Source organism: Onychostoma macrolepis, chromosome 16 (assembly GCF_012432095.1).
Source record: "Onychostoma macrolepis isolate SWU-2019 chromosome 16, ASM1243209v1, whole genome shotgun sequence".
Lineage (NCBI taxonomy): Eukaryota > Metazoa > Chordata > Actinopteri > Cypriniformes > Cyprinidae > Onychostoma > Onychostoma macrolepis.
The window spans coordinates 28,606,077-28,625,216 of NC_081170.1; the positions used below are offsets into that span (position 1 = coordinate 28,606,077).

Consider the following 19,140-nt stretch of genomic DNA (forward strand, 5'->3'; position numbering starts at 1 on the left):
TTGATTTATTGCATTTAAAAAACAAAAACAAAACAAACAAACAAGCAAAAAAAAAATTGCATTTTGGTGAAAAAAATAATCAGTTTTTATAATAAATCTTTGAAAATCAATATCTGGATTTGCATTTTTAATGTTATTATAACCTAAAGATACTATGTGAAAGTTTGAAACAGAAAATAGTGGTTTTCATCTTGCCACTTTTTTGGTAAAGAAAATACATTTTACTCAAATTAATCAAAATGGATTTATAGCGTTTTGGAACCAAACTCTTCAAATATATTGAAATGTTAGCGAAACACAGTTTGTTGATTTTGTTTGTTTGTTTTATTAATATATTACACACATTTAACACAGCTTGAGGTTGGCCAAAGTGCTTTACATGGCATAGTAAACAACAGAAACAAAAAAGACATTCTAAAATAATAAATAAAAATAATAAAGTCATTGAGAATAAAACACAAAAATTCTTCATTAAGTAGTTACAAAGAGGTGAGATTTAAGCATAGCTTTAAAAATAGGCAATGAAGAAATCGTTTGGATGTCAACCGGAATATTGTTCCAAAGTGTTGGGCCAACAACTGTGAATGATCAATCACCACGGTGTTTTAGTTTGGACCTAGGAATTAATAAAATTCCTAAAAACCTGGATCTGTGTGGGTGCAACAACTCAGTGAGCGAAGTTGGTGCAAGATTATGAAGTGCTTTAAAAACCAACATTAAAATTTTGAGGACCTTGATCATCTATTGGCTAAACTGCTACACAGACTGCCTCCTGTGGGCAATTTTTTCTATCGCCCCAGAGCTGACCTTGAGACATGCAGACCAAGTGTGCTGCATATGTCCTAAAAATTAAGACAAAACATTTCAGTCACCCTCTTAATGCTGGCTACAGTATAGGTCATAAACCCCTCCATGTAAATTAATAGGACACGAGCCAAACTGAAATATCATTATAATATATAATGTAAAATAGTTTTGATCAGGGGTGGACTAGCCATCTGGAGCACTGGGAGTTTTCCTGGTGGGCCACTGGACAATGGGGGCTCGCCCGTTGCTACGTAAATTTATAAATAACATTTTTTTAAAAGCCTTTTTTAACACTTGAAGAATGTGAAGTAAGATGTAAGGAACTGAACATGATGATTTATCCTATAAAGCAGTATGAATTCAGCAATACTTGCCATCTGTTTAAAATAAAAATGTTAAATAGGGTGGCCATCTGTCCGGTTTTAGGTGGAACAGAATGGTTTTTAAATACTATGTCCATCTACTGACACAGCCTTGAGCTGGATGCTCAATTGTCCTCCTTGTAAGATTACTTTTTTATACTTCATCCAGCAGTATATAATTAATAAATAAATAGATTAAAACATAGGCTATGTTTAAGCTAATATTACAGGGTTTTTCAACTGCTTACACATGAAATCTTTACTTGTCACACAATTTCTGAAACCTGACACTCAAACACCAGAACCACACACCAAATCTGCAAAACCATACACTAATTCTCGGCCTTTGACTCAGTTTTCAATTATATAAAACACTTTTTGCAAAACACAACACACAATCCTCTATGTAACACAAAAAATCTAACAGGAATTAATATTATGGCAAAGGTGTTTGCAAATGTTTGCTTTTGAGATGTGTTTGTGATATTTTGAATGCAGTGCTTCATTTTGCAAGAGATGAGACATTTTGCATGTGCAATTCTTGGATTTGTTTGTAAAGTTTTGAAAAAAGAGGCAAAGTTTTGAAAATGTGTGTAAGCAGTTGAAAAAAAAAAAAAAAAAAGATTCAGGGACCTATTCATAAATATCCTTAAGATTACTTAAGTTTGTTCAGTAGGTTAAGTTTGTGCTTTATAGGATAAATAGCTGTTATTGGCTAGCTAGCTAAGCAGGGGCGGATCTAGAAAATAATTTTTAGGGTGGCAAAGGGGTGGCACGGGGTCTATGAGGGGTGGCAACACCAAAGCAAGCCCCCATCCATAGTTTTTGGGGATTGATTGTCTGTCATGCACAGTTGTTCACAAATATTGCATTACCATTAAGTAATCATCTATACTGTTTAAAATGAAAATTTTTCAATATCCATCATGGCACAAAGTCAATACACAATATAAAAAACTTAAACAGGTTCTAAATGTTTCTGAGCTTGTATCACTAAAGAAGACATGCGGTTCTATTAATATTACATAGGCTACTTAGATGGTATAAATCATGTTTTAGTGCAAGTTTAAGAGTAACACTTTTGAATTTTCTAACATTAGAAAGAAATACAATAATATCAAAGCATTGCAACTGGATCAGTTTTGAAAACAATGTTTGATTTTCTGTTATTACCAAAGGTGGGAATGTCTGTAATCACCCAGAACATACTATAAATTGTCTAGCAACACCCCAACAACTGCAAGAGCCTAGTAACCACCCAGAACATCCTAGCAACACCTTAGCAAACACCTAGAACATCTAACTGACCAAACTATTTATGTTTCTTAAACAAAAATTTAAGACAAGCCAGCATAAATGTGTCTATCAAACTTTTCAATCTAGTTATTACAGGTATTCTTAAATGCTTACACACAATTCAAATACACAGATGACTTTCCTGCCCTCAGCAGATCCTCGTGAGTGGCCGCTAAACTGTTCACGGACGAGCCGATTTTTTTTTAGGTACGTCACCGAACGCAGCTGCTTTTGGTTGGGAAATACTCTCTGTTAAAGTGAATATTTGTCTTTCTGCTGCTTTTTGTGGTGGGGACCAGCCAGGGCGGGTTCTCATTTTCTTTATCGAGCAGTTATAGCTCTTTTTCTTTCTCTAATTATCGAGAGGCACGTTGTGGTGATCTCGTTAATTTCTCGGTGTTCGCATCTCTGTTATGGTGACTGCGAGCCCATCCAGCAGCACAGCGAAAGGGAAAGATCCCTCTCGTCCATGTGCATGCGGGTCTATGATCTCGTCTAAAGACTCTCACCCTTTGTGCATAGCGTGTTTGGGAGTTAGACATGCACAGGCTGCGCTCGCTAATCCCGAGTGCTGCCCGCACTGCTCTCAGTTCCCGTTAAGAGTTTTGGAGCGCAGAGTAAGAGTCGCGGCCGCGAATAAAGGGGACCCGAGTCTTTCCGCGCCTCCCGCGGAAATGAACGACGGTGCTCCGCGGGCCCAGTGCAGCTGGGGAGAGTTGATGGACGAGTTTTCTCCGGAACTTCCTCCCCTCTTTGAATCAAACCTTTTGGCAGGGGACAAAGAGGAGGAGGATGAAGATGATGAGGCGATTGCTCGTCTCTTAGAGGAGGATTTAGAGGACGATGAAGAGGATGCTATCCTCCCTCCTAATCTTTCTTCCAGGCCTGGCAGTGCGATGGGTGAGTCCCCCTCCCCCATGCCAGGGGAACTGGACCTTATTGAAATGTGTAGAAGAGCAGCTGCTAAACTCTCTATCGACTGGCCATCTCAGAAAGAGGGCCAGGGTGCAGAGAGGGATTTATATGATGGGAAGAGGCTGCCATCACGCACTTCCCCAGTCAAGCAGCTGGTACCAGCCGTCCCAGCATGTGTCACAGAGATGCGGCGCTTCTGGGACAAACCCTTCTCACATAGGGTTCCTGTTAAAGGTTTTTCTAGGCTGGACGTTCATAATATGGAGGAGTTGGGGATGTCCAACCCACCTCCAGTCGAAGTGTCGGTGGCAAGTCACCTACACCCCAATCGACGGGCAGCCCTATCCTCCTCCTCTCCTTCTCTGCCAGGACGGACAGAGAGGCTGTCTGCTTCTCTTTTTCAAAAAATTTACCGCTCCTCTGCCCTGGCTGTCAGAGCCCTAAATGCCACCTCACTGCTCACAGCATACCAAGCTGAGCTCATGGAGGAGATGGGAGGCAGATTGATGCTGGGTCACCCGATTCAGCTTTGTGGGAAGAGATCTGTGTCATTGCAGATCTCAACCTGCGCTCATCAAGGGGAGTAGTCCAGAGTTGCGGCCGCAGCATGGGCCTGGCCGTGGTGGGTGAAAGAGCCCTGTGGTTGGGTCTGACGGGCTTATCAGAGAGGGAGAAGGCAGAGTTTCTTGATGCCCCAGTGGAGCCAAAAGCCCTTTTCGGGACTGCAGTGATGAAGATGCGTCAGCAGTGCGACTTGCGCAAGAAGGATGGGGAAGCTTTTGAAACTTGCCTTCCCAGGAAGCCGACTGCTCGGCCAAACCAACCCATGCGTCCAGGGTTTGCCTCTGCTTCCAGGGGGGGTCAGTCAGGGTACAGACACCCTAGCCCCCCACCTCAACAGCCAATGCAAGTGGAGGGGCACCCAAAACAGCCCCAGTCTAGAGGCAAGGCCTCGTTAGCGGCAGCAGCGGCTAAGCATCGCCCAACTAACCCTCAGGGAGGGAAAAAAGCGGCGGGCGACCTAACCTGTAGTCTGGTTTTGGGTCAAGAGAGGGGTTACAGCACTCACAGAGTCTCTGTAGCACCCCTCTGCACAGCGCAGGAGTCTTGTTCCCCCCCTCCAGCAAAGAAGCATCAGGGGGTGTTTCAAGAAAAGTGTTCAAAGGGAAGTTCTCTTGTTGGAGTGTTGGCACCAGTTCATCCAGTGCCCCACATGTTGGTTCTACCCTTTCCACCCGCGGGGTTATGCAAGAGAGAGGACGGAAGTTTACACAAATGTTCCCATTTGAAAGAAATAAAAATGTTTCCTGTGCATCCAGGCAGTGGGCCAAGGGCACAGATTTGTGTGAAAATGAAAACAAAAATACACACAAATACATCCAAATCAGAGCTGCAACCCCTAGCTCCGCCGCTGGATGGCGCCGCGCCATCAGTGAGCGGAAGCTACAGCGGTCCGCTCTCTGCTCACGCAGAGAGGTGGCGCGCATGTGCAGTACACCCTTGGGTATTATCCACGATAAAACGGGGGTTATCGCCTGCAGTTTGCTGTAAAACCTCCACTTTTCAACAGAGTGTTAATGTCAACAGCAGAAGGGGAGTCAGCTTGGATTTTAGAGGAAGAAATAACCTCTCTATTGAGCAAAAGAGTAATTCGGGTGGTACCACCGGAGGACAGCCAGTACGGTTTTTACTCCCGGTACTTTGTCATCCCCAAAAGAGGCGGGGGTCTCCGTCCCATCTTGGATTTGCGGAACCTCAACAAACACCTCAGAAAGTACACGCTCAAAATGCTCACAGTAAAAACATTATACAATGTTATTCGTCCCAGAGACTGGTTTACATCAGTAGATCTGAAGGACGCTTACTTTCACATAAGCATTTTTCCGGCGCACAGAAAATTCCTCAGGTTTGCCTATCAGGGCACAGCCTACGAATTTTTGACGGTTCCGTTTGGTTTGGCAGTGGCCCCACGAATTTTTACAAAATGCGTCGAGGCAGCTCTAGCACCGCTGAGAATAGCGGGTCTCAGAGTGTCAACTTATTTGGACGATCTCCTCCTCGCTGCTCCGTCACGGCGGCAGGCGGAGATAGATACGAATCTGCTTGTGTCTCATTTAAAAGGCTTAGGCTTCAAAATAAACGAGACAAAAAGCTGCTTAGTGCCCACGCAGGAAATCATTTACCTGGGTCTCCGGCTGAACTCAGACCGGTATCAGGTGTTTCTATCAGAGGAGCGCATCAGGTCAATTCGCGGTTGTCTCTCTCTTTTCTAGAGGGGGAAAAAAGTCCCATTCAGACTATGTCTACGTCTTCTAGGTCTGATGGCCTCGACAGTGTCTGTCATCCCGTTGGGACTGTTGCGAATGAGAGAGTTTCAGTGCTGGGTAGCGGCACAGCGCTTATGTCCGAAGCGCCACCTCAACCGCAAAGTGATAGTGTCATCACATTGCTTGCGCGCTCTCCGCTGCTGGAGAGATCGAGCTTTCCTCGAATCAGGGACTCCACTGGGAGCTATTTCTCTGAGAAAGGTGGTAACGACGGATGCATCGCTCACAGGTTGGGGTGCAGTGTGCGAGGGCAGAATAGCGAAAGGGAAATGGCCCGTCTCGCTACAGAACGCACATATAAACTTCCTGGAACTGTTAACAGTGTTTCTAGCATTGAAACATTTTGTGCAGTTCCTACGGAATCACCACGTTTTGGTCAGATCGGTCAACACAACGGCGGTGGCATATATAAATCGTCAAGGGGGAACACGTTCTCCCCAACTTCACAGTCTAGCACGAAAACTCATTGTGTGGGGCTTGAAGCATTTTCATTCAGTACGAGCGACTCATGTCCCGGGAATAATGAATGTGGGGGCAGATCTCCTGTCCAGGGGGAACCCTCTGTACGGAGAATGGACTCTCCACCCTCAGGTAGTGAACCAGTTGTGGGAGAGGTTCGGTCGAGCTGCCGTAGATCTCTTTGCCTCGCACGAAAATACACATTGCCCTCTATTCTTTTCTCTGGCGAGAGACGGTGCACCGATGGGTGTGGATGCTTTGGCTCACCCGTGGCCAAACGTACTGCTTTACGCGTTTCCCCCTCTGAGTCTGATCGTACCAACTCTAAAAAGGGTAAGAGAGTGCGGTCACTCAGTAATACTGATCGCTCCGAACTGGCCAGGGAAGTTGTGGCTGACGGAGATAATCCAGCTCCTGCACGATCGGCCCTGGCCTCTGCCGTTGTGCAGAGACCTCCTCTCACAAGCGCACAGAGAGATTTTTCATCCGGCACCGGACAAAGTGGCTCTATGGGCCTGGCCCGTGAGAGGCTGAATTTAAGTGTTACGGGTTTGCCTCCGAGGGTGATTGAAACAATTCAAAATGTGAGAGCGGCTTCGACGCGCTCTGCATATGATAGGAAATGGAATGTATTTGAGTTATGGTGCGCGCAAAGGCAACTTGTACCTTTTCAATGTTCAGTGGCAGATGTGTTGTGTTTTTTGCAAGAACTTTTAGATAAGGGCAGAGCCTTCTCTACTGTTAAGGTTTATCTTGCGGCAATTTCTGCATGCCATGTGGGGATTGACAGAAATACTATAGGTCAACACCCGCTTGTGTGCAGGTTTATGAGGGGTGCACGGCGTCTGAACAGGGTTTCAAAGCCGCTGATTCCGCCGTGGGATCTATCCGTGGTCCTAAACGCACTCTCTCAGCCTCCTTTTGAGCCGGTAGATAATATCGATTTAAAGCTCCTTTCGCTAAAGGTTGCTTTGTTATTGGCTCTTTCGACCGCGAAACGAGTTAGTGAACTTCATGCTTTGTCGGTTCATAACTCCTGTATGTTGTTTGCTGCGGATTTCTCGCGAGTATCTCTCAAGACTAATCCAGCATTTGTGCCTAAGGTGAGCGAGTCAGCTTTCGCCTGTAGACAGGTAGATTTACTTGCTTTTCATCCCCCGCCTTTTTCCTCGTCGGAAGAAGAGCGGCTTCATTGTTTGTGCCCTGTCCGTGCGTTGTGTCATTACGTGGACAGGACGAAGGGATTAAGGAGTAATAATCGGTTATTTGTTTCATGGGCTGATTCTCATAAGGGTAAGCCTATTTCTCGTCAGCGCCTGTCCCACTGGCTGGTGGAAGCTATTATATTGAGTTATAATAGCATGGGTCTAAGTCCTCCAGAGGGGCTGAGGGCTCATAGTGCCCGTGGGTTAGCCACCTCGTGGGCGTTGTTTAATACAGGTAACGAGTGGAGGACAGAGGAGCCTCTTAAAGAAGAAGTTACAGGTCTGTGAGAGCCAGAAATCTTTCTTGTTTGTAGGTGACCAAATACTTATTTTACCGAGGAATTTACCAATAAATTCTTTAAAAATCCTACAATGTGATTTACAGGCCTCTCTCATCTTTTTAAGTGGGAGAACTTGCACAATTGGTGGCTGACTAAATACTTTTTGCCCACTGTATATATATATATATATATATATATATATATATATATATATATATATATATATTAGTGCTGTAAAACGATTAATCACGATTATCACATGCAAAATAAAAGTTTTATTTACATAATATATGTGTGTGTTCTGTGCATATTTATTATGTGTATATGTATATATATATATAAACACACACACATACAGTATATATTTTGAAAATATTTAATTGTATTTACATGTCTATATTTATATTGCATGTGTGTGTACTTATATATACATTATAAATATACACAGTACACACATATATTATGTAAACAAAAACTTTTATTTTGGATGTGATTAATCGCGATTAATCATTTGACAACACTAATATATATATATATATATATATATATATATATATATATATATATATATATATATATATATATGTGTATATATATATGTATACATATGTATATGTATATATATATACACATTTAATCATTTAGCAGACACTTTTATCCAAAGTATATATATATATATATATATATATATATATATACACATTTAATCATTTAGCAGACACTTTTATCCAAAGTATATATATATATATTGTAACAGAGTGAAATATCTGTCACAGTTTTGCTGTTGCAATTAAGAATTCTAGGTGTGCTAATACTACGAGGCACTAGAGGGCGCTCGTTAGACTCACCTGGATTGTATATCAGGTGAGCAATTGCCTGAAGAAGTAGTTCAGTTTGGGTAGAGGGAACACATGTTTCTTTGTGGCTACGTTGAACTGTGGGTCTACAAAGTCCTAGTTGAGAAACCTTTGGTTTTATGCTCAACATAAGGATTTTTTTTTCTTTCTCCTCTTTCATTTCCAGATGTATTTTGGATACATGTCTGATTGGGACTGTGTTCAATTGAGTACTGTATGGAGTGAAAAAGCTTTTGATTTGGATTCCTTTGGGGAGGCTCATTCAGCTAACGTTACCAGTCGGAGTTGTCAACTATAAAGCAGAGCAACATATTTCAACGCACTCAATGTTTTTCTTCAGAACGAATAACTCACATTTTTTTTCCACATGATGGATCATCGTTTCTCAGATAATAACTTTATGACGATTGCTTTGGTGTAAGATCAAGGACTAGGTTGAGACTTATTTTTTCTTTATTTATCCTATATAATTAAGAACATATTCTCATTGGGTGAATAAACATGACAAAATAAATACTGTTTGCTGAAGTTCATATATATCGCTTTATTTGATCTTAGTGAAAAACCCTCATTTGTGGCTAATCTGAAAACAAGAAAGAAAGAGAAGTTAAAATATATATATATATATATATTACATATACAGGTGCATCTCAATAAATTAGAATGTCATGAAAAAGTTAATTTTTTCTTGTAAGTTATTTCAAAAAGTAAAACTTTCATATATTTTAGATTCACTGCATGTAAAGTAAAACATTTCAAAAGTTTTTTTTATTTATTTATTTTTTTTTTATTTTGATTATTAGAGCTTACAGCTCATGAAAGTAAAAAATCAGTATCTCAAAATATTAGAATATTTACATTTGAGTTTCAATTAATGACCATCCCTACAGTATAAATTCCGGGTATCTCTTGTTCTTTGAAACCACAATAATGGAGAAGACTGATGACTTGGCAATGATCCAGAAGACGAACATTGACGCTCTCCACAAAGAGGGTAAGTCACAGAGGGTCATTACTGAAAGGTGTGGCTGTTTACAGAGTGCTGTATCAAAGCATATTAAATGCAAAGTTGACTGGAAGGAAGAATTTGGGTAGGAAAAGGTGCACAAGCAACAGGGATGACTGCAAGCTTGAGAATACTGTCAAGCAAAGCTGATTCAAACACTTGTGAAAGCTTCACAAGGAGTGGACTGAAGTTTGTCGACCCCAGGGGGTTAAGGGCGTTTCAATTCAGGACATTTGTGCGGCGGCGAGTTGGGCTTCGCCACACACTTTTGTCAGATTTTATAGGATGGATGTTACAGAGCCTTCGTTGGCTCATTCCGTCCTAAGTGTGTAAAAAAAAAAGGAAAAAAAAAAACACTCATACAGAGGTTGTTTTTATTTCACATGTCTCCATCCTATTCTGTGAATAATACATGGAGTTCTTGTGTTAAGTCATGACACATTACTGAGTTGGTTGGCATGCCTGCTTCGGACAGCATATCTGCAATACGGGAGTTGTCTATATCCCATAGTGAGATACCGAACGAATGTTTGAAAGAGAACTTTAGGTTACTCACGTAACCCCGGTTCTCTGATAACATGAGTGAGGTATCTCCTCCCTCCTTGCAGTAGCACGGGGAAGAGATATGCTGAGAATGAGGTAGGGACCGTTATGCAGTGGTATATATTGGGGAGGCGGGACTCCCTCATCACTGTCGTGATTGGTCTGTCAACCGACAGACGTGGTGTAATTGGTGCTTCCAGGATTGGTCACGCTCGAGGCGATTCCCATAGTGAGATACCTCACTCATGTTATCAGAGAACCGGGGTTACGTGAGTAACCTAAAGTTTTCGTGATCTGCATCTTCTTATTGATTTCATGTTATTGTTTCGTCTGATATGGCAGAAAGGCCTCTATATCCATGATGAAAGTGGAGCGAGCGGTCGGAGAATCGATCACCAAACAATTATGGGATGAATCTCACTTGTCTCAGACACATCCGGACGGGATTAGATTTCTCAGAGGACTTCTGAATAAACCGAGAATCAGTATCTGATTCACGAACAAATGCAAAAACAATTCGTATGGGCCGCGCTTTGTGTTTTCGACTCAAAAAGAACCGGTTCATAAGAGTAATTTGTTAATGAAGCCGACTACACTGGGCGCGCCGCTTACGCGTGCAACCATTGTGCACAGTTTAGTGAAAGACTTGTTTGTTTGTTTTTTGCCATTATTTTACGTTAGGCTGTAATCGCTGTGGCTGAAAAGTAGCACACGAAGCACTGCTTACATTTATATTTTATTCTGTGATAATTCTGGGGTGGCAGGTGGGGTGGCACAGCTTTTTCTTAGGGTGGCAGTTGCCACCCCGTGCCACCCCGGTAGATCCGCCCCTGTAGCTAAGACAACAAGCCTAATGTTAGCTATGTAGACAAAAAAGTAGGTTATTGGTATCTAGCAATTACTTATTTATGTATGTATTTATTTGTTTGTTTGTTTGATATAAAATAATATGGTAAAAATGAATTCTGTAAGTCTGTGGGACTTTGGGTGGGGGCTCCACTTTACAATCCCTACTGCACAGACTCGGCCTCCAAATTACATCATATGCATAAAATGGCAGCAGCCATTTTTTGGGATGTTTTATTTTCACTTTTCTGGAATGGAAGGATGTGGAGATGCATTGTCCATATTTATGCATGTATGTATTATATGGTTGTGTATTTATTTTATATTCTGTAGGATTTGGAATTTAAAAAATTGAGTTTCTTTAAAGGACTTTGGAAGGGATCACTCGCCCTGGTGGGCTGGTCAGAACCCAGGAACTCAGTCAACAACAGTTATTTTCTTTGATGACTTTACTGTGCCATGGAGCATGTAATAGGTGTGGTCTGTACAGAGATAACAAATACAATAAAGTAAATAATACAGTCTTCAAATCCAATAATTTGCCACTTCAATAACAAACGACATTACTGTCAATATTACTGGAATTAAATGAAATACTACAACTAATTGGCATATTAGCATCTGAATAGGCTATTTAACCACAGTCTTCTTTAACACACTTATACTTGTGATTCCCAAAAGACATGAACTAAAACAATAATCTATCTCAATGTAGAACATGAGAAAGGTAGAAATAAAGTGATTATAGAATCTCACGGCAGATATGCATAACATGGATTTAAACAGGCACTAGTTATGCGCGCTCAATCAAAGGAAAATAATTACCATAACTGCAATTGCCAGCAAGATTACAACTTAATCTCAATATTAAGCATAATTTAACAAAAACAACTTACTTTAGAGGATGCACGCACACATAATCCTCACAATTATATTCCTTCCTAGAGAAAAATGATATCTGTGAGGAATTCCAGTCAGGATTTAGATCGTATCATAGTACTGAAACTGCTCTCATTAGAGTTACAAATGACCTGCTTCTATCATCTGATCGTGGTTGTATCTCTTTATTAGTTCTACTGGATCTTAGCGCTGCGTTCGACACTATCGACCACAACATTGAACAGACTACAAAACTTTGTTGGCATTAGTGGAAGTAGTGCTAAATTCTGAAAAAAAAGGGGTGTTAATTATCGGACATAAAAACCCCACATGTAGTAACCTAGAACATTATCTAACACTTGATGGCTGCTCTGTCAATTCTTCTTCATCAGTCAGGAACCTAGGTGTGCTGTTTGAAAGCAATCTTTCATTTGAAAGCCATGTTTCTAGCATCTGTAAAACTGCATTTTTTCATCTCAAAAGCATATCTAAATTGCGACCTATGCTCTCAACGTAAAATGCAGAAATGACCTCAAGGTTAGACTATTGCAATGCTTTATTGGGTGGTTGTTCTGCACGCTTGATCAACAAACTACAGTTGGTCCAAAATGCAGCAGCTAGAGTCCTTACTAGAACCAGGAAATATGACCATATTAGCCCGGTTCTGTCAACACTGCACTGGCTCCCTATCAAACATTGCATACATTTTAAAATCTTGTTAATTACTTATAAAGCCCTGAATGGTTTAGCTCCTCAGTACTTGAGCGAGCTCTTATCACAATATAGTCCTCCACGTCCACTGTGTTCTCAAAACTCTGGCCGTTTGATAATACCTAGAATATCAAAATCGACTGCGGGCGGCAGATCCTTTTCCTATTTAGCACCCAAACTCTGGAACAATCTACCTAACACTGTTTGGAAGGCAGACACACTCTGTCAGTTTAAATCTAGATTAAAGACCCATCTCTTTAGCCTGGCTTACACATAACACACTAATACGCTTCTATTATTCAAATCCGTTAAAGGATTGTTAGGCTGCATTAATTAGATCAACCGGAACCGGGAACACTCCCCATAACACACGATGTACTCGTTACATCGTAAGTAGAATGGCATCTACGCTAATATTTGTCTGTTTCTTTCCTATTCTGTTTCTCAGTCCGTATCCGATGAGATGGTGGATCAGCACCAAGAGATGATGTCTACAGTCCTGATCGTCAGCGGAGACCAGGACACCCAGATGACTCCCAGAGACATATCCCCAGCGAAAACCTCAATTAAAATACAATAAAACTAAAAAATATATCAAAATAACTAAAAATATAATAAAATACCTAACTACATAATACTACTATTGTTAGAAATTGCAACAAAATTAAAAATAGAAATATAAACTTTTGAACTGTGGGTTTTGTCTGGCCAGAGGAGAACTGGCCTGGTTTCTCCCAAGGTTTTTTTTTTCTCCATTCTGTCACAGAGGGAGTTTTGGTTCCTTGCCGCTGTCACCTCTGGCTTGCTCAGTTGGGGACACTTAATTTCTAGCGATTATCGCCGATTTGATTGCACAGATACTATTTATACTAAACTGAGCTAGACAATAACATCTCTGAATTCAATAATGAAATGCCTTTAACTGAAAATTGAGTGTTTAATCTTATCATTATACATTACTGACACTCTATCCTCCAATTTGATACTGTTAAGTGCTTTGACACAATCTGTATTGTTAAAAGCGCTATATAAATAAAGGTGACTTGACTTTACATATCACACCTGGATTTGGATCGGCTCGCATCTTATAATTTAAAGTGAACCTATTATGCAATATTCATTTTTACATGTTGTTTGAACATAACTGTGTCTTGGCAGTGTGTGTACACAACCACCGTATAATGATACAAATCCAACCGCTCTTTAATCCCTGTAAATCATAAGCAGTGTCTCAGAACAAGCCGTTTGCAGAATCCACAAAATGTGACGTCACATTTTACAAGCCCTGCCCACGACTGTGGACAAACACTGCCGCATTTTCATAGACCCAGCTCTGAGTGAGCTGCACACAATCTGCCATGTTTATCTTCATGCTAGAGCATTTAAAAACAGCATTCAAGTGAGAAACGTCTTCTTATTAGAGCTACAGAAATTATTCATTCAAGAACAGTGAGTGATTTTCTGTTTTTTTTGTTGTTTTTGTGGGGGGTCATATTAACAGCGTAGACAGCAGTATAAGTACTGTATATTACACTGCTATTACTTAATACACAGATCTAATATAAACATGTGATTCTTTCCCAGCTGTTTTCCTTGATAGACAAAACTGATGGTGTTTTTCTAACTTATGTGTGTTTTTAACATGAACTTGTTAACATGAGCTACTACACAGTTATGTAGTAGACAGTTTAAGCACAATAAAATATGAAAGATAACTTAGTTTAGCAGTTAAATGCAGTGTGACAGCCACTTTCTGTATGTGTGCTTCGTATGTATGAGCTCAGAAAACCGTATATCAGAAGTTTAAATGAATATGACTTTAAAACACATGATTTCAGCTCGATAGACATAATAACCAAAACCAAACAGATGTTTTTTTTTTTATTTGTTTTTTGACAGAGTATCTAAAGTATGAGCTGTAAAGTCACAGCCCTATTCTGGAAAAGGGTGCAGAGGACAACAGCTCATTTACATTTAAAGAGCTATGCAAGAAAACAGCGTATTTCGCTTCCACTCAGAATAGGCATTTTCATAATGATATAATAAGTGATATGTGGGGTATTTTCAGCAGAAACGTCACAGACACATTTTTGGGGACACCTGAGACTTACATTACATCTTTAATAAAGGGGCATAATGAATGAATGAATGAATGAGGCATTTATATAGCGCTTTATTGTGTATTGCTGTACACCCATAGCTCTTTACAATCATATGCGGGGGTCTCTCCTCAACCACCACCAGTGTGCAACATCCACTTGGATGATGCAACGGCAGCCACAGGACAATGGCGCCAGTGCACTCACCACACACCAGCTACAGGTGGAGAGGAGAGAGAGATAAAGCCAATCAAGTGGATGGGGATTATTAGGAGGCCATGATTGATAAGGGCCAGTGGAGGGAATCTGGCCAGGACACCGGGGTTACACCCCTACTCTTTACGATGAGTGTCATGGGATTTTTACTGACCACAGAGAGTCAGGACCTCGGTTTAACGTCTCATCCGAAAGACAGAGCTTTTTTTCTTTTCTTTTTTTACAGTATAGTGTCCCCGTCACTATACTGGGGCATTAGGACCCACACAGACCACAGGGTGAGCACCCCCTGCTGGCCTCACTAACACCTGTTCCAGCAGCAACCTAGTTTTCCCAGGAGGTCTCCTATCCCGGTACTGACCAGGCTCAGCCCTGCTTAGCTTCAGTGGGCAACCGGTCTTGGGGTGCAGGGTGATATGACTGTGGTGCCCTTAATAGGTGCCCTTTAATCTGTTTGTGAACAAGAATGATTTGTTGTTTGTTTGATGCTAATGAATTAAAAAGAAAGACTGACTGAATAAAAAATGGTGCTTTCAAAAGTATTATGGTTTACTATAGGTTTATTTTTTTATGTTTAGCCAATTTGCTTTCACTCAAATCTGAGAGGTCTTTCCAACCATGAGGTATTCCCCAGTATCTCCACAGGAACCATTTCAATGATTATATTACTCCGCTTATAGTGTCTCTCACAATGAGTTTGTGGTGGACGACCAAATATAATTTTACAGATACTTATGTTGTTGTGTCACAGAATGTAGTTTTGAGATTTTTTTTTTAGGGAAGGAAGTAGTTGTTTAAAATTCAAATATGCAGTTTGTTTATAAAGATATATTCTCTGATATACAGTATATGTGGCTATTCGAAAATGTGCTTTGACATTTTCAGAGATGTGAGCTCTAGGGCGTCAGCGGATGTTCAGTGCTCATAAACCTGAAGAGAACAGCCTTATCTTGGCCAGCACTTCTGGAATTAGCCACTGGCTCTGCTGTCTCTACAGTGGTTAAACATAATAAATAATTCATTTTGAACATATCTTACAGACAGTCTTTGTTCTCATTCATCTGTTTTTTATTTAACATTTTTTTCACCAGAGCAAATAGTTACCTAAGTTTATATCTTTATGTAACTAGCTTTTGTACTTTTGACTGAATTGCTAAGGAACTTTTATAATGGCAGTTTTTTCGATAAATGTTTTCTATAAATAATAGTACTATTTAAAAGGTTAATTGATATCAGGTATAAAAGGGATGTCTTAGAGAAGCAGAGTCTCTCAGAAGTAGGCTCTCCAATCTGTGAAAGAGTGGTAAAAAAGATTGTGGAATACTTTAAAAACAACATTCCTCAACGTCAAATTGCAAAGGCTTTGCAAATCTCGTCATCTACAGTGCATAACATCATCAAAAGATTCAGAGAAACTGGTGAAATCTCTGTGCGTAAGGGACAAGGCCGAAGACCTTTGTTGGATGCCCGTGGTCTTCGGGCCCTCAGACGACACTGCATCACTCATCGGCATGATGCTGTCATTGACATTACTCAGTCAGGCCCAGGAATACCTCCACAAACCACTGTCGGTAAACACAATCCGCCGTGCCACCTGCAGATGCCACCTAAAGCTCTATCATGCAAAAAGGAAGCCATATGTGAAAATGATCCAGAAGCGCCGTCATGTTCTCTGGGCCAAGACTCATTTAAAATGGATTCTTTCAAAGTGGAAAGGTGTTCAAATTTGACATTCTTGTTGGAAATCACAGACGCCGTGTCCTCCCGGCTAAAGAGGAGGGAGAACTTCCAGCGTGTTATCAGCGTTCAGTTCAAAAGCCAGCATCACCTATAGAGAACATTTGGCGCATCATTAACTCTCTGGGGTCGACGGTCTCGCCGGCGAGACAAGTTCATTTTTTTTCTTATCAGTGCAAAAGACACTAAAAATACTCTGTTGATTTTAGTCACACAAATAAGTGTTATACATCAATCGAAACTGTTAAGTGTCTACTTTTATTTGTGTACACTCACAATAACAACACAACTTTGTGCTTTTGGAAAAATAAGAAAACAAACAGGGTACACTCTCTGTCTTCTCCGTCTCTGCAAACTGTTTTTAGAAACGCATCACTAAAATGAACTGTAACTCAGCAAATACTCAGCACACAGACATGGGAGTTATATGTATAGAAAGCTTTAAGTGTCTACTTTGTCTTATCCACAGTCTTATCGAAAACAAACATTCTGTGATGAAGTAATCTGTATGAAACAAACACGATGTTCAGTCTTTCCCGTCTGACTCATTATCTCTAATGAAATTCCGCCCCTGCGCGGCTCGCGCCATTCATATGTAAATAGCTGCGTGGTACGTGCGCACGTGCAAACACCCAACGCAAACAAAGAGCGGAGATCCTCATCGCGGCTACTGTTACTGTTCGTGCTGAGTAAAGGCAGGATTTCCCTCGAAAGAAGAACATGATTTCATCCAGTAGAGGAGATCAATCTGATGAGTAAGTAATGTTTCTTTTTTGCATTAGTTAATGTTTTATTGTGACAAACTTGAACAGATTTACTAACAGTTAGTTGGGTTTTTCCCAAATGACAACATGATGAATGCTACGCATCTAAGAATGTTTAGACCATGTTTATTATTAATACTCTGTTCACAAATATATTTTAATAGCATGCTAAACAATAATAATTAGTTTCTCAGATATCAAATATTTTTATAGTACTAAGTACATCATTTTTTTGTACAAAGCATGCGTGAGTCTGTGGCTACAGAATCATATCATAGGCTACTATAAAATCATACATACTAGACTATATGACTACAAAACCATAGTTGGGTTTTTCCCAAACTATAATTCCTGACTACAATGTTTGAAATCATATAAAACATTTTGAATATGATAGGCAATTCATTGTATTTAAATTTCTTACGGCGCGATGATGTTTTCATGCTCTATATAAAATAAAAAAAGTAATATGAGTGTACACTGTAACATGATGAGTCTAAGTATGTTTAGTACATGTTTATTATTAATAGCCTACTCTGTTCAGAAATAGATTTTAATAACGTGCTAAACAATAATAATTAGTTTCTCAGATATAAGATTTATTTCTCTTTTTTTAATGATAGTACAAAGCTTGTGTGAGTCTATGGCTACAAAACCTATATATATATATATATATATATACTGGGTACGGAAAGTATTCAGACCCCCTTACATTTTTCACTCTTTGTTATATTGCAACCATTTGCTAAAATCATTTAAGTTCATTTTTTTCCTCAATGTACACACAGCACCCCATATTGACAGAAAAACACAGAATTGTTGACATTTTTGCAGATTTATTAAAAAGAAAAACTGAAATATCACATGGTCCTAAGTATTCAGACCCTTTGCTCAGTATTTAATAGAAGCACCCTTTTGATCTAATACAGCCATGACTCTTTTTGGGAAAGATGCAACAAGTTTTTCACACCTGGATTTGGGATCCTTTGCCATTCCTCCTTGCAGATCCTCTCCAGTTCTGTCAGGTTGGATGGTAAACGTTGGTGGACAGCCATTTTTAGGTCTCTCCAGAGATGCTCAATTGGGTTTAAGTCAGGGCTCTGGCTGGGCCATTCAAGAACAGTCACGGAGTTGTTGTGAAGCCACTCCTTCGTCATTTTAGCTGTGTGCTTAGAGTCATTGTCTTGTTGGAAGGTAAACCTTCGGCCCAGTCTGAGGTCTTGAGCACTCTGGAAAAGGTTTTCGTCCAGGATATCCCTGTACTTGGCCGCATTCATCTTTCCCTCGATTGCAACCAGTCGTCCTGTCCCTGCAGCTGAAAAACACCCCCACAGCATGATGCTGCCACCACCATGCTTCACTGTTGGAACTGTATTGGACAGGTGATGAGCAGTGCCTGGTTTTCTCCACACATACCGCTTAGAATTAAGGCCAAAAAGTTCTATCTTGGTCTCATCAGACCAGAGAATCTTATTTCTCACTATCTTGGAGTCTTTCAGGTGTTTTTTTAGCAAACTCCATGCGGGCTTTCATGTGTCTTGCACTGAGGAGAGGCTTCCGTCGGGCCACTCTGCCATAAAGCTCTGACTGGTGGAGGGCTGCAGTGATGGTTGACTTTCTACAACTTTCTCACATCTCCCGACTGCATCTCTGGAGCTCAGCCACAGTGATCTTTGGGTTCTTCTTTACCTCTCTCACCAAGGCTCTTCTCCCCCGATAGCTCAGTTTGGCAGGACGGCCAGCTCTAGGAAGGGTTCTGGTCGTCCAAAACATCTTCCATTTAAGGATTATGGTGGCCACTGTGCTCTTAGGACCCTTAAGTGCAGCAGA

General features: G+C 40.6%; 1 pseudogene; it reads left to right on the forward strand.

Moving 5' to 3' along the window:
• The first annotated feature begins 3,987 nt into the window (after positions 1 to 3,987).
• Positions 3,988 to 6,700, forward strand: LOC131522469 (uncharacterized; annotated as a pseudogene).
• The last annotated feature ends 12,440 nt before the right edge of the window (positions 6,701 to 19,140 follow it).